The sequence below is a fragment of the Lupinus angustifolius genome, chromosome LG17 (assembly GCF_001865875.1).
Source record: "Lupinus angustifolius cultivar Tanjil chromosome LG17, LupAngTanjil_v1.0, whole genome shotgun sequence".
NCBI lineage: Eukaryota > Viridiplantae > Streptophyta > Magnoliopsida > Fabales > Fabaceae > Lupinus > Lupinus angustifolius.
In genome coordinates this window covers 19,185,517-19,201,733 of record NC_032025.1, presented here as the reverse complement: position 1 = coordinate 19,201,733, position 16,217 = coordinate 19,185,517, and the positions used below count along the sequence as shown (strand labels likewise).

At 32.7% G+C, this 16,217-nt stretch overlaps 1 long non-coding RNA gene across 1 annotated transcript in view; it reads left to right on the top strand.

Annotated features, from left to right (window-relative positions):
* Positions 1–15,726, top strand: part of LOC109330655 — a 16,440-nt gene extending 714 nt beyond the window's left edge. Inside the window, exons 2-3 of the long non-coding RNA XR_002105702.1 lie at positions 4,620–4,625; positions 15,715–15,726. This is a non-coding gene — a long non-coding RNA (uncharacterized LOC109330655). The remainder of the gene's footprint in view (positions 1–4,619; positions 4,626–15,714) is intronic.

Sequence of the window (16,217 nt, the reverse complement as noted above, 5' to 3'; positions counted from 1 at the left end):
AAGAGTAGTAAAAGTCTGGAAAAGGTTATTAATGATCAAAGACACTCAACAGACCGCAGAGGTCTTGGCTATTCAAAAAGTCATGTTTTTAAGAAACCAAGTGTCCAAAAGAAAATAATCTTTCAAAAGAAAAGTATCCATGCATTTGAAAAATCGAGGATACACATTCATCAACCCATATGCACATAATGTAAATTTCATGGGCTTACACCAAACACGTGCATGATTAGAAAATATGGTGTACCCTTAGGAAAATTTAGATGGGTTGAGAAAGGTACTAACCACCTAGGATCCAAAGAATATTGGATACCTAAAAAAACTTAATCTCTTTTGTAGGAAAATTTGAGAGCCGCCTACAATTTATGGTACTTAGATAGCGGCTGCTCAAAACACATGATGGGCGATAAAAGGAAATTCTCTGTCCTGACTCTAAGGGACAAAGGATATGTCACATATGGTGATAACAACAAAGGAAAAATTCTTGGAGTTGGTAGAATTGGAAAGCCACCATCAACAACTATAGAAGGTGTACTATATGTTGAATGACTCAAGCACAACCTTCTAAGAATAAGTCAATTATGCGACAAAAGATTTCATGTGGTGTTCTTAGCCATATATGAGAATAGTGTTTATCATCTTTAGTATGTATTATGTATATTTAAGTATAAAGTCTCCTACCATTACCATTAAAGTATATATATATTCAAGATTTTTCCAACAGGAGAAATCTCAATTCTTAGAAGTTGGGCTAGACACAGTGTATTACATTGTAGTAAGGTAATATTCAAGAACTTCAAACATGCATGTATTGTTATGTGTCGTTTTATTAATAAAACAAGGTGTATTGTCACCTATATAGTAGGACTTTTTGAATATGCATCCTCTAATAACATCCATAAAGGATGCATTTGCTTTATGTATCTTTGCAGATTGGGATGCCACAGTTAGATTTCGTAATGATATTCCAGTTTATATTAATTGATAAACGTGTGTACGAATACGTTTGGAATCTGTAGCTCTTGTAAATTAAGCATATGGAAATGGATATATAAGTAAGACTTCAGCACTAGACTGAAAAAAAATGTAGAATAAATATTCATTTAAGGCTCTTATCTTTTTTTGAGTTTGCCACTTTAGTTATTCAAAAAATGAAAAACTCAAAACGGTTTTTATAAATTTTTAATGTGAGTCAAATTAATCAGTTTAGTATAAAAATAGTTATTATCAAGTATTGTAAAACATACTAAAATAACTAATTTTGACACATATTAGAAAAATTTAGGGATCATTTTAAGTTTTTCAATTTTGAAGTGATAATATCAAAACACACAATGAATTGAAATAAATATTTACAATAAATATAAATATATATATATATATATAAATATAAATGGATATGTAGGCAAATAAAAATGAAGGATACTGGTTACGGGAAGAAAGATGAGGAAAAATCAGAAACTTGAAATATTAATATGACAAGTCTAATGCAAGCCTTAGTCAGTGTGATTAACGTTCTACCTACTAAATATTCTTGCACATAATATCATGGACCAATAATCATGTCTGACATTTTATTTTTAAAGATAAAAATGTTATCTTATTATAAATATAAATAAAGAATGTCATATTACGTTACTTTTGTATTATTTTTGACATTACTCTCATCTCAAATATCAATCAACATTCTTACTCAATATCCCTCTCATGAGTAGAACAAAGATTCTCTCTTGGTGTGCCACCAAAGGCACTACATTTTCCAAGAAGGCCCATGGCCTCTAATTGATGACAGTGATGCAAACCATTGCAAAATCCGTTCCCTCCAATAGCGACAGAATGATATTACTAAAGAATTTAAAATCTGTGCACTGATGGTGTAAAGTTTTTTACACTGTCAATATATCATCCATCATTGATTTGTATTACTTTTATTTAAGAGTCAATGGTGGTTAACAAATCAATGATGAATGATTCACTGACAGTGTAAAAAACATTTACACTCTCAGTGTATATGTATTAAATCCATTAGCAAAACATTTGGAGCCTAAGTCATGGGCATCACCGACCTTATCCTTTGGTTATTATCCAACCTTACTCCTTCAATTGTCCTATCATATTATAAGACATTATTTAGTGAGTAATGGAATAATTTTTTCTTCTTCACTTATTTTATTTTACTACTTAATAATATATTTTTTATCCTACCATGAAGTAATGTTAGAAAATAAAAGATAGTGTATTTTCTCCTCTTTAAACAGCACTATCAAACACAATCACCTACGGATGGCAAAATAGGTTTGAATAACCGAACATACTTGAAAAAACTTGTTATTGTGGTAATAAATATTATATCGAATGGTTCAACCAATGACTTGATAATTTTACTGGATATATTGTATCGATCATAATCAATTTGTGTATGAAAATTTTCATATTTTTTAAATGAAATGATAATAATTTAAACTTTGAACTTGATAGTTATTTATAATATGATCCGCATAAATCATTTCAATAATTTAGTCATATATTGCAAATAATAATATCTATATTTATAAATTTATTATACTATATATAATTAAATTTTTATGTGAGTAAATCATTACCATGAAATTATATCAACACTTTGACCAATATGATAAATTATATAATATTATTAACACTGCCTGATACATATGAAGACTAAGGCAGTGAAATTAGGCCTTGAAAGATGCTTGTCCATTTTGCCCTGGCTCAAACTTAACCTATCATCAGTTATAGCGGTTCCGGTTTAAACCACGAAACTAATAGAATCGAACTGAACCGAACCGAATCACATTTTGCAATTTGGTTCGGTTTTGCGGTTCGGTTATTTTTTTAAGGAACTGTTTATGTTCGGTTCGGTTTATGGTTTTAGAAATTTAGGAATCGTTGGAACCGAACCGAACCACATACGTTACTAAATTGTTATTAAGTTAGTATTATATATGTTATTAATTACTATTTGTTTCTTAGTGTCTTATGATTTTGAACATATATATTTTCCAACTTTTGTGATATTGAGTTTGCAACTAACATATATCATATATTGTTATACATGTATTGTTACATGTGTTACTAATTATGAAATGGAAGGTTATAAATGTAATTATTATATATTTTACTAATTGATATATATGTTACTAATTATGAAATGGAAGGTTATAAATGTAATTATTATATATTTTACTAATTGATATATATGTTACTAATTATGAAATGGAAGGTTATAAATGTAATTATTATATATTTTACTAATTGATATATATGTTACTAATTATGAAATGGAAGGTTATAAATGTAATTATTATATATTTTACTAATTGATATATATGTTACTAATCATGAATTGTATTGTTATATATGATTCATAATTTTTTATAATAATAGTAGTAATGTTTACATTTTTATGGATAAACAATATCTCTGGTAATACATTTTAAAAATCTTGTAATACATTCAAGAGCGGTTCGGTTCAATTCAGTTCTTATAGTTAAATTTGCGGTTGATTGAGCGGAATCGAACCATATATTTTTAATCGGTTCGGTCACTAAAATGCACCAAAAACTGAACCAAACTGAATTTTTACACCCTAATGAGTCAACCTAACCGGGAAAAGACTGTTTGATTACATTTAAAATAAACCATGGAAAAGGTCAGGGAGTCAATATTTTTTCAAGATAAACCACATATTTTTTGAGTCTGGAACAATCAAGGCTCATGCCTAAAAACAAGTCAACCTAAATCTAATAATTGGCTCATTGTTGTGAAAATTTTACCACTCACAATTACTATCACCTCATTATTGTTGCTACCACCGCCATAACCACACCACCTTCACAAAACCATACACCATCACAACCCTAATTCACCACCACAACCCTCACCAATAAGCCAAAAATATATTTAACTTTGAAACATGGGTAATTTTTCATTTTCGTATTATTTATATATAATTTACTGATAATGTATATATTCTTGTGAATTATCTATCATGTACCCAATATTGAATATGATAAAAGCTTACGAGACACACTCTATCCTGCTTACGTTTAGATCTATTTATCTTCTTATATTTGTCCTTATTCTATCATATGACCAATAATCAAGTTCATAGTAAATATAATTTTACTAAATATTCTTACACAATTAGTTTAACTAGGGCTCTTAGTTGTCCAAGGTATGAAAATGAAAGATAGGGGAAGAGAGCTAGATAGAAGTGAGATATTTTTTTTATCAGCAATAAGATTATTAATATAGAGATAAAGAAAAATAGGAGAATAAATAGTACTCCTATCCACTAAATCCTTACAATTAACAAAGAAGAATACAATTTGAAGGGTCCTCAACCAATCAACTAGAGAAAAAGAAAAGAAAGGGAAGTGGACATTGATAAGACTCCAAGAATGTAGTAAAATAAGTTTCATCATCTCATCAACTTGAAAATGCCTATTCTAAAAAATACATTTGTTCATAATATGCCAAATAGTCCAAATTGTGACAAACCAAAGAGCCATCTACAAATGGTTTTTCTTGTTGTCCATCCATAACAAACATGCATGAATTGACAAATGGGTCTTTACTTCATTATGAATAATAGATGTAAGACCAAAGTAAGAATAGAGTCTTTGCCTAATAAGATAGGATGTTGGGCAAGAACGATTCCTCCAACTCACCACAAAGAACACAGAAAAGGGAGTCTTGTACTCCTAAACCCCCTCTATGATCTAGGTTGAATTTAGTTAGTATTTCATCCAAAGCAATTTTCTAAACTAGGCACTTCATCTTTGATGGGACATTACTCGCCCAAAGCTTCTTGAAGAAAATGAGATTGTTGCTTCCTTCCTCTTATTGCAAAAATTGATATGCATTCTTGACCGAATACTTCTCACATTTGTCATGTAACCAAGTTCAAGTATCTTCACTTTGTTGTTTAGGTTTAGAATCATGGATTATTTTTAAGAGATCATCATAATCCTCTTCCTCTCAAGCGAACAAGTTCTTCCTCCATTGAATCTTCCAAGACCAAACTCCATCTCTCCATGCCCCCAAGGATTCAACTGTTGCATCTTTATCCAAAGCCACCTGAAATAATCTAGTAAAATTATTTTTGAGAGAATCTCTCCCCACCCAAACGTCAGTCTAGAATTTAATAGAGGATCCACATCCTAAAGACCTATGGAAATCACCATCTACTTACCCACAACCAATCCCTCCCATGTTATGACTAAGATTTCCCAATTCTCTTCACCAATAAGAACCTCTCCTGAAATACTCAAAAACACCGCCTACTCCACTATTTTAAAAACTCATCCCCATATCTAGATCTTAAGACTTTCACCTAAAGAGATTATCTCGATTAATAATCTCCACCTCCATTTATCTAAAAAAGCTAAGTTGAACACAAACAAATTTTTTAACTCCTAGACCCCCTTCCTCTTTTGGCCTACAAACATTCTCTCACTTTACCCAATAAATGTCTTTTCTCTCTTCCCCTCCCCAGAGAAAACATCTTTGTATTTTACCAATCATATTAATACCAGAAATTGGGACTTTAAGAAAATAGAAATAGTATATAGGTAATGAGCATAATAATGATCTAAGGAGAGTTACCCGACCACCGAAGGATATGAGCTTTTGCTTTCAGAGAGATATTTTCTTTTTGAAAATATTAATTATAGAAGACCAAGTGGAGAGCCTTTTAGGATTAGCACCAATAGAAATCCCCAGAAATTTGAAGGGTACAGAGCCAACATCATACTTTAATATTTCAACCGCCTTCATAACAAAGTCTTGATTTGACTTAAGACTCATGAAGCTACTCTTGTGGAAATTAATTTTCAACCCAGAAGCTAATTCAAAACATTTCAAAATGCTTTTCAGCACCAATACATTATGTTCAGAGTTCTCATTAATTAGAAGGGTGTCGTTCACATATTGCAAATGAGAAAGAATCACATCATCTTTGCCAACCTTATACCCACTGAATATGTTCTTCGAAACTGTTGCTCTCGTTATGCCGTTAAGACCTTCAGCAACAATTAAAAATAAAAAAAGGTGCAATTGGGTCCCCTTGCTTCACACCTCTAGCCATAGAAAACTCTTTAGTCAGACTCCCATTAACTAAAATGGAAACTGAGTTTGAATGAAGTAAATTTTTAATCCACATACTCCACTTAAGACAGAAACCCAATCTATCCATCATATAAAGAAGCAAATCCTAGTTTACCAAGTCGTAGGCTTTTTCAAAATCCACTTTGAAGATGAAGCAATCTTTTTTTTTCTTTCTAGTTTGGTCAATAACCTCATTAGCTACTACCACCCCGTCCATGATGAATCTGCCTTTGATAAATGCAGACTGATAATCAGAAATAACCAAATGAATCACCTTTTTAAGTCTAACAGCAAGAAGCTTGGAGATGATCTTCTGAATGTACCCAATGAGAGAGATATGCATGTATTCACTGAGACTTTGTGGGCTATTATTTTTTGGGAGTAGGATAATAAACAAAGCATTACACCCTCTAGGTAAATTCCCAAAAGTATGGAAATCTTCCACAATCATGATAAAATCATCCTTAAGACACTCCCAAAACTTCTTTAGAAAAGAAAAGTTGAAATCATTAGGACCAAGGCTTTTATCACCATCACAACTCCAAATGGCTTCCTTGATCTCTTCTACCTCAAACTTAATCGTGAGAATGTCTACACCCAGTGCTAATCATATTATGTTGTATGACTTTGCTAATCATATTATGTTGTATGACTTGTGCTATTCGTCTATGTACATCAAAGAAACCTAACTTATAAAATAACAATAAAATGAATATTGAAAATTGGGAATCTTTTTTCAATTATTTATAGATTTTAATTTCCAAATAAACTTCACAGTGATAATTATCAAAATTTTAAGACCAAATTCTAAACCTAAGCTTCAATTTCATGCATTGTTGACTAAATATATTTCCTCATGATTGTTATATTAGTTCAAGCCAATAAGTCATTTTCAGACAGTCATTATCTTGGGCCTTCCGAGCTGACACTCTTAGCTGTTATCAATCAGAAAATGATCACCTATCGCACGTACTAGTTGATGTTCATGTCGGAAAAGAGCCCCAAGTGAAGCAGTCTTCTTGTAAACTTCCTTCATGGAGGCAATGTAAGATTAGACCAGTAGTCATTTTCATATCTTAGATATTGAAAGCTATATTGAGTTATGGACAAATTTTGCTATCTTTGGTCTTCTTTCTTCTCTAAGTGACAATGCTCTCTCATCCACACATATATATATATATATATATATATATATGTTTTTATGGTTATGATTGTTGTTACATTATGTTTGTTACAATTGCAAGAAATTCTTATCGGTGCAAGAATGAAGATCACATGTCCCAAAATTATACATGGTTTCCTGTATTCAATTTTTTTAGTAGGTGTTACAATTTCATTGGATTAAGACATGGTTATGGACAAAGTTGAAGACAATTAATCTGCATTCCGGGTGCAATTAGAACATCATTATGAGGTCTCCTGCAATCACGTGCAAAATACAACTTAAAACACGAATATATGTAAACCTAACGTGAAGGGTTAATTTATTTCCATGCAAGACGTCATCTAATTTGAATTAATCAACTCTTTGGAGCAAATGATATTGGATTAATTTTATGTGGGTATAGAAAAGGGACATTAAGTAGTAAAAAATATATAAGGGTACATGTCCACAACTACAACTTCATTATAAAATCATAAAATATAATAAACAATATGTGTTTTCCAAATCTTTAGCTCTTTGTTTGATACTTATCTCTACCTTATAGGCCGAATTAGCCGCACAGTCATCATATAATCCCTACTGCCACGTTCTTCATTTTCATTAAGATTGACTAATTAACTCTAGATATAGAGTTGATTTTCTCTACCACATAGATACTCATATAATTATCATATCATCTCCCTTCAATTTTTATTTTCATGTATGTTGATTCATTCAAGTGTGAAATTTCATATTGAATATGAGGGGAGAAGTGAAAGAATTTATATATGGAAAAGATTCATGAAATCATTACCTTAAGATTTTGGTTCAAGACGTGGTATCACAGTTGTGTCTCTTTACTCTTTTTATACTCCAATAACAATGAAATTTTTCAGTGATCGAGGATCCCCAGCTGTATGTGGTTTGGTCCAACACCATCTTGAGAATATGCTTAATAATTCTAGTAAGTTAGTTGAAATCCACAAAAACAACAAGTTAGTAAGTTAGATGAGAGGCTCAGACCGGTTAGATGTCCGGTTCACGGTTGAACCGGTCAGACCAGTTGGTTCGAGCCGAGTTTTATAACACTGCATAAATGTTTTTTTATCAGGGAAATGTTAGTTAGATATTTCCTAATGATTGGTGAAATATCAATCCAAAGGATCTTGAATATCACGATTCTCACACATAATATAAAGCAAGGATACAAAGTCATACCTGAATCCATGTTCTATGATCTACTCCTTTGATATACCTTTTGAGAGAGTTTTGATATCATGGTCTTCCTCAACCAAATTCTTAATTCCTTTTGGGACCTTCGTTTTCTCTTTGATGAAACAGGTGAAAACTATTTGTGATTTGGTGTATTGGGGATCATAATCGTTCTTTTTACGTGAACTTATAAGGTTTCCATTATCCCCAATGGGCTACCCTGATGGGTATTCACTCATTAAGCCCATATCCGTTATCAACTTTTAGAAATCTATGCGGTGCTAGTAATTAGATCACTTATAATGTAGCCCTCGAAACAAATTGTCGATATCACTGTATCAAATATATGATGCCCACCTTAATTATAAATTATAAATTTCTAACAATCTCCCACTTGGGCTTCATATTTTCCTGAAACAATTATATCACATGTTCTTTAGGCACGCATCTGTATGCTATTTACATTTAGACTTCTCCTTAATACAATCTGGTCCATCTCATATATCAACTATGGAACCACCACAACTTTCATCACATTCAAGTGTGACTCGACCACAATGATCACCATATTCATATATTACTCAATGACATAGATCAAATATGGATGAGTGACATGGAAATTTCATGCAATGTGATCTCAAACATGTCTATTTCCAACTGGTCCTTCTTTATTCTTTAGTGAGATCAATCCAAAGTCTTTAATTGCAACACAATAGTTACAACGCACGATTTCAAAATGAAACAATAAACCATCAACTTTATTAGGCATAAAAACTTTATATAACATCCAAAGTAAATCATAAAACATATAGACCCCCACTAAACAAAGGTATCCTAAGGAATAACACTCATATGAGAAACACGCTCATGCAAGACTTTAGGTATAAAACCCTTAGTTAGTGGATCAGCTAGCATAAAATTTGTCCCTATATGTTCTATGGAAACTTGTCCATTTTGAACATTTTCTTTAACAACAAGAAACTTTATGTCAATAAATTTTGACTTTGTAGAACTTCTATTATTGTTGGAGTAAAGAACCGTAGACTTGTTGTCACAATAAATTCTCAATGGTCTTTCAATACCATCGACCACACGTAAGCCAATGAAACAATTCCGCAACCATATGCAATGATCTGATGTTTCAAAATAAGCCATGAACTCCGTAGCCATGGTTGAAGGAGCTATAAGCGTCTGTTTTGCAGACTTCCAAAAAATAGCACCTCCATCCAATATAAACACATATCCAGAGGTACAGTATCTGCTGTCTAGAAATCCATCGAAATCGAAGTCAGAGTATCCAATGATCTCTAAATTCTCAGACCTTTGATAAGTGAGCATGTACTCCTTTGTTCTCTTCAAGTAACGCATAACACATTTGACTGCCTTCCAATGATGCATTCCAGGATTACTCAAATATCTTCCCAAAACTCCCACAATAAATGCTATGTCGGGACGTGTGCAAACTTGAGCAAACATTAGACTTCCTATTGCAGATGCATAAGGAATCTTTTGCATATCATATCTTTCAAGGTCATTTTTGGGGCACTGTTCGACACTAAACTTGTCTCCCTTAGCTATAGAGGTATCCCCTGGTTTATTATCTTTCATGCCAAATCTATCCAGAACTTTATCTATATAGATTTCTTTTGATACCCTTCGGATACCTTGAGAGTGATCTCTCAGTATCCGAATACCTAATACAAAATAAGCTTCCCCAAGATCTTTTATTTCGAAATTCTTCCTTAGAAATCTCTTGGTCTCATGCAATTGTCCCATATCACCGCTAGCAAGCAATATATCATCGACATACAATATCAAGAATATAAATTTACTCCCATTGAACTTATGGTATACACAATCTTCAACTTTATTTGCCTCAAAACTATACGAGGTAATAACTTGATGAAATTTGTAATTACATTGACGAGAAGCTTGTTTAAGCCCATAGATGAACTTCTTTAAGTTTCACCATATAGATCGTTTCCTTAATGTCACCATTTAGAAACGCAGTCTTAACATCCATCTGATGTAGCTCTAAATCAAAATGAGCTACTAGTGCCAATATTATTCTAAAAGAATCCTTCGAAGATACTGGAGAGAAGGTTTCTATATAATCAACGCCTTCCTTTTGAGTGAAACCTTTAGCAACTAGACGAGCTTTATATTTGTCAATATTACCCTTCGAATCTCTTTTGGTTTTAAATATCCATTTGCAACCATTAGGTTTCGCACCTTTAGATAATTCGACAAGATTCCAGACGTCATTATCATGCATAGACTTCATCTCATCCTTCATGGCATCGATCCACTTTTGAGAGTTAGAACTTTTCATGGCTCGACAAAAGTTCAATGGATCATCTTCTGTTAACCCAATGTCATCCTCATGTTCTTGAAGAAATACAATATAATCATTAGGAATTGCACTTCTCCTCTCTCTAGTGGATCTCCTTAATGGCACTTCTACTTTTTGAGGTTGTTGAATTTGTTCTATAGGTAATTGAGGGAGAACGTCATTGTTGTCTTGTTCTGGAATATTGTCAGGGACTATATTCTGAACATTATCTTCTATTACCGAATTTATTCCTTGAATGGTAATAGGCACAAGAACTTGTTCACTATCAATGATAAGTTCTTCCTCAAAGACAACATTTCTTATGTTCTCTTCCTTCCCAAAATCAACTTCCTCAAGAAATCTTGCATTTCCCGTCTTAAAAAAGAGTGTTGAAGTGGGATCATAAAATTTATAGCCCCGAGAGTGTTCATCATACACAAAAAAATAACAACTAATAGTTCATGAGCCCAATTTTCTTTCATGCGGCCTATAAGGTCGCACCTCAACTGGACAACCCCAAATGTGCAAGTGTTTCAAGCTTGGCCTTTTATTAGTCCGAAGTTCATATAGGTTTTGTTAACTGATTTACTTGGCACCCTATTAAGGATGTAAACTGCGGTCTTTAAAACTTTCCCCAAAGAGACTATGGTAAGAAAGAATGACTAATCATACTTCTCCTCATATCCTGAAGAGTTTGGTTTCGTTGCTCAGCAACAGCATTCATGCTTGGTGTGCCTGGCATAGTGTATTGCATAACAATTCCATACTCTCTGAGGAAAAACATAAATAGCCCCTTTACAACATCCTTATTGTTCTTTCTTTTCTTATTCTGAGAGGTCATAGTCAAATGAACACTTTTAGTCTTATCTCTCTACAGTCTCTCTTTCTCTTGCACACAATGAGATATAAACTCATTGTGAGACTATTTATCCTTCTAGGTGTTATAGCTCACTTTAAATGGCCCAAAGTGTGTAGGAAGCCAGATCAAAACCAAGCACACGAGCAAGTAGTAACACCGTGTTTTCCGAGCATGTTTAATTAAGTAATTAGTTGTTAATGAATTAATTATAGAAATTAATCGGTAATATTTTAGGCTAAACCTCAGTTGAGTTTTAGTATTGTATTATAATATTCTTGGTTGCCCTTTTTTTCAAGATTTTTGGAGAATAAAAGTTTTTGTGACGATTTCAGGTCGTTTTATCGAGTTTTCATCCAGTTCTTGAGTTACATAACTCGGAATGAAATTACGATTTCTCAGTTGGCTTCGAAATATTATTTCTAGTCAAAATAGATGTCAAGTTTGTCCGTAAATCATCTCTAGATATTTTTCACCTTGAAATTCAAGTTTCAACGTTTCGGGCAAAAAACCTAAATCGGTAGATCGTATATTTCCGGACGAAGTTACCTGGTAATACTAGGACATGACTTCAATTGCGAAATCACGTCGATCAAGTCAAAGTATTAATCACATCATGGTTCAATGGCTTGTCAAACAAGCAAAGTCAAAGCTTCCATAATCGCCTAAATCACTCACCCAATCTCCTCACTCCACCACCATTAGACACATCACCTAAGATAGCCTAAAGTTACATTGCCTCTCATTAATTTTCAGATTTGAGAGAGGGTGAGGCTCTTCTTTAAATACCTCACCCCATCCTCTCATTTTTACACTAATTCTCCTGAAGAAAGTTAAGGTATTCTTTCTCCTTTTCTCTTCTCCATTTTTCTCCACATACACGATGAGAAAATCATGATCTCTTAGTATGTTATTCATGGAGTTGAGGTTATGTTTGTTTTATTTAAATATTTTGTAATTCATGACTAAAGGGGATGATAATAAAATCATATGAACCTTTGCGTAGTTTTTGACTTATGTAAAACTTAAAATTTCTTCCTTGTTCTTAGATGGAAAAACTATATCTTTGGACAAGGTTAGACGAGTTTATGTGCTTTAGAAATATTGGAAATTATTGTTAGTGTTTGAATATGTTTAAAGGTGATGATTTGAACATCAAAGGAATATTTATTGCGTTTAAGAAAAGTTTATCTCTATTCTTGAAAATTCAAAATGTTTATGAGTTTTAGTTGAAAAAAATTCATTTTTAAAAGGTATTATGTGTAAAAGGTTGTTTAGCATATGTATTTCTTTGATTTCCAAGTTAAAGTAATGATTTGGGATAAAAGATGATTTATTAAAGTTTTGACTTCATAAACTTAAAGAGTTATGAAGTTTTGGATAATAAATTAGTAAAAGTGTTAACTTATGATTTATAGTTCATGACTATGAAATCAACACCTATTAACCCTTGAGGTTATCCTAAAATTTGGAGGTGTTGAGATGATCATGAAATTAGTTGTGTTTTCTTTAGTAGCATACTTTAAATGAGGAGTTTGACCTAAAAAGTCTTGACTTTATAAACTAAAATGTTATGAAGTCTTAGATAGAAAAATGATTTAAATGTGTTGATCTTGATTAAGTTAGCTTACTTTAAAGTAGTAAGATTGACTTAAAAAGCCTTGATTTAAAAGTATTAATTTTGTTTAAGTTGGCTTACTTTAAAATGGTAAGTCTAGCTTAATATGTTAGAAATTTATAATTTCTAATTATGGTGGGCATCATATATTTGATACAATGATATCAGCTATTTATTTTTGGGGTTACATTATAAGTGATCTAATTACTAGCTCCCGTTAGATTTCTAAAAGATGATAACGGATATGGGCTTAATGGGTGGATACACATCAGGTTAACCCACAGGGGATAATGGGAACCTTATAAGTTAACGCATAAGGAAGGTTATGGTCCCCAACACACCAAATCAAATTCAGTTTTCAATTCTCCCCATCAGAGGGAAAACCCAAGTTCCAAGAGGAATCATGGATTTGGTTGAGGAAGACCATCATACCACAAAACCTCTTTCAGAAATGTAGATCAAAGGAGCACATCCAGGAACATGGATTCATGTATGACACTACATCCTTTATTTCATATATGTGTGTGATAATCATGAGATTCAAGATCCTAGGATTGATATCTCACCAATCATAAGGAATTCCCAACAATTGGTATTAGAACATATGTTCTGAATTTTATGATTCCCCATACAGGGTGTTTTTCCAAATCTTATGTGAACCCTAATTTTAATTTCGGGATTTTATGCTTGCAATATCATGTCGTAAAGATTGGGTATTTAGGGTTTGAATTGCTTTTCAATAAAATACTGGTTTTATTATATGCTTCTGCAATCTGAATGTTGCACTACTATCATGGATTGCATTACTGGCATGCATTACACGTGAAAGATATTGAAATGGAATTAAATATGCAAGACTTAATAGCTTTGTGATAAATGTAAAGAAACATTTTGTTTTCCTTGATGAATCATGTACACACATCATGATTCATTTGTGATAAATTCAGAATGATAGTGTTGTCTGGTATTCTTTTGTCATATTACTTTTGTTGATTGTTGCTGAATTTTTATAACTTAAATTTATGCAATCTGATTGATGGTATTGTTCTATGATATTATATTGTGAATAATCACCATTTTTTTAGTTGTGCATTTTTTTGCTTCTGCTGCAGAAAGATTTATTTGTGAAAATTTTGAATTGTGCAATTGTATTCAAGGTACTATTCTCGTGCGGCACAATTTTTTTTGTGGTGAAATTATCATATTTTTGTCTGTATAAGAACTGGTTTTCATTTGGATTTATTTGAGACATTTGTTGTACCGTCTTTTAGGCGGAATTTAATTAGTGTTTCCAGCTTGGACAAATTTGGTTTTTCTTGTTCTTTTGGAAATAATAAAGTTAGTATCTATCAAAATTCAAATCTTGTTGGTTCTGGTTCTTTAATTGATAATCTGTATATGCTTGATGTTTCCAGTTCCACTAATGAGATACTGCAAACAAATTCACGTGGTACAAAACGAAAATTAAAAGAGAATCCAGTCACCTTATGGCACAAACGTTTAGGTCATATATCTAAACAAAGAATTCAAAGACTTGTGTCGGTTGAAATTATTGACCCTTTAGATTTATCAGACTTTGAGGTCTGTGTTGAGTGCATAAAGGGAAAACATACAAACAAAAGGAAAATAGGTGCCGAAAGAGCTAAAGATGTCTTAGAACTAATGCATACGGATATATGTGGTCTTTTCCCTATGGCTTCCTGGAATGGACAACATTATTTTATTACTTTCATAGACGATTACTCTAGGTAGGACTACCTATATCTTATACATGAGAAGTCCCAATCCTTAGATGTTTTCAAGTCTTTCAAGGCTGAAGTTGACCTTCAACTTGGAAAGAAAATTAAGGCTGTCAAATCTGATTGTGGCGGTGAATACTATGGCAGATATGATGGATCAAGAGTACAACGTCCATAGCCATTTCCGCTTTTCCTCAGAGAGTGTGGAATTGTTCCGCAATACACAATGCCAGGCAAACCTAGCATGAATGGTTTTGCTGAGCGACGAAACCGAACTCTTAAGGATATGGTGAGAAGTATGATTAGTCATTCTTCCTTACCAGAGTCTCTTTGGGGGGAAGCTTTAAAGACCGCAGTTTACATCCTTAATAGCGTGCCAAGTAAAGCAGATAACAAAACCTCATATGAGCTATGGACTAATAAAAGACCAAGCTTGAAACACTTGCACATTTGGGGTTGTCCAGCTGAGACGCGACCTTATAGACCGCATGAAAGAAAACTGGACTATAGAACTGTTAGCTGTTATTTTGTTGGCTATGCTGAACGCTCTCGGGGGTATAAATTTTATGATCTCACTTCAAGACTCTTTTTTGAGACGGGAAATGCAAGATTTCTTGAGGAAGTTGATTTTGGGAAGGAAGAGAACATAAGGAATGTTGTCTTTGAGGAAGAACCTATCACTGATAGTGAACAAGTTCTTGTGCCTATTACCATTCAAGGAATAAATTCGGTAATAGAAGATAATATTAAGAATATTGTCCCTGACAATATTTCAGAACAAGACAACAATGAAGTTCTCCCTCAAGTACCTATAGAACAAATTCAACTACCTCAAGAAGTAGAAGTGACATTAAGGAGATCCACTAGAGAAAGGAAAAGTGCAATTGTTGATGATTATATTGTATTTCTTCAAGAACATGAGGATGGCATTGGGTTAACAGAAGATGATACATTGAATCTTTGTCAAGCCATGAAAAGTTCTAATTCTCAAAAGTGGATTGATGCCATGAAGGATGAGATGAAGTCTATGCATGATAATGACGTTTGGGATCTTGTCGAATTACCTGAAGATGCAAAACATATTGGTTGAAAATGGATATTTAAAACCAAGAGGGATTCGAAAGGTGATATTGATAGATATAAAGTTCGTCTAGTAGCTAAAGGCTTCACTCATAAAGAAGGCATTGATT